The following is a 1,475-nucleotide window of genomic DNA, read 5'->3' as shown; positions in this document are numbered from 1 at the left end:
TTCTCCCCATCCCTGTCTTGCCAAAGTCAACTACCGATAGTACCCTTGTCTTTTCATCCTCTGAACTTTTGCATCTGCTCTTCCCTCTGCATGGAATACCCCCTACCTCATCTGCCTATTGAACTCTTACCCATGCTTCAGGATCTCGGTCCTCGGTTTCCCTGGCAACCCACGGAAGCAGAGGAGATTGCCCCTCCATTTTCTTTATTGCTCTTACCACACCTTTTTAGCTAATGGTGGTGGCTGTTTTCCTGGGACCTCAGTTTTACTCATCTCTATACCCTAGAGCTTAGCAGTGTCTCTGGCACACACTGGACTCACATGTTTGCAGAAGGAGCTGCCCTGAGCTCCAGGACTACCAGCCTCAAAGGCTCTCTGTACCTAGGAACGGATCATGGACAGCCTGTGGCTGTGTGAAGGGTTTTCTGCCTTTGATTTCAGCCGGACCTTCATCGTTGCCCCCTTCTTTCCACCCCATCAGCCTTCATTTCTCCATTCCCTGCCCGAGCCCTGGCGAAGTCCTGGCTGCAATCCTCCCTTCCCCAGCCTTCCATCCTCCCCCGGAGCTGTCTCTTCTGTGGCACGGAACTGACCCTTGGCCCTGCTAGCCCCTTCCTCAAGCATCCTGAATGGCTTCCCGTGGCCTAGAAAACTCCCTCACCCTCAGCAAGGCTTGCAAAGCCTTTCCCCGGTTGGCCCATCAGGCGAATCCTGCCTCCTCCCCGTTGTCTTTTCTGCGGAGCCTTTGGGACAATCACCCGAACTGCCCAGAGATCCATGGCCTGGGGAGACTCGCATTTCTCCCCCAATCCCCGAGCTCTGCGAAGGCAGGGCGTGTTCCCTTACCGCCTGCAGGGCTCTGTCAGCACCTGGCGGGGTTCTGTGAATCACCAGCGTTGAGGCTGGTGCTAACCTGCATCCTGGGAAGGAAAGGGTCTCCTGAGAATGCCCCACCCTCATCCCAGAAGCTTCTAGTCCCGCCCATTTCCCCTCGAATGATGGGGACCCAGAATGTGAGGGCCAGAGTCCTGAGCGCTCATGTTCCATGGGCGGGGGTCTCCAACCTGGGCCGGGGTTTTTCCCCTCCAGGAAAGGGAGGGGATCTTATTGAGTGACTCCGTCTCCTCTCTACCTCTCGTACACAGCAGAAAGTTCCAGTGAATTACGGTGGGGGGCTGAGCATGATCGAGGATGCTTCTGGGGGTTCAGACATGCTTCCGGGCAAGAAGACTCAGTGGCCCGCCACCCCGAAAGGGCAGGCAGAAAATGCCCACACTACGACCGCTCGCCTCTAAAAAGTAAAACCACTTGGCCAGGGGATCCCTCCACTCCCAAGCTCAACCGTCTCAAAACAATCCCCAGATAACAAACTGCGAAGAGAAGGCGCGGCGCCTTTAAGGGATAGCAGGCGGGCTGCCCCCTGGCGGTCGGCGCCGCGCGCCTACCGCCGCCCCGCAGAGCTCAGGCCGCCGGCC

This window comes from Orycteropus afer, unplaced genomic scaffold, assembly GCF_000298275.1.
Source record: "Orycteropus afer afer isolate SDZICR_OR568_19922 unplaced genomic scaffold, OryAfe1.0 scaffold00127, whole genome shotgun sequence".
In the NCBI taxonomy this organism is placed as follows: Eukaryota; Metazoa; Chordata; class Mammalia; order Tubulidentata; family Orycteropodidae; genus Orycteropus; species Orycteropus afer.
This window is presented reverse-complemented; position numbering follows the sequence as displayed.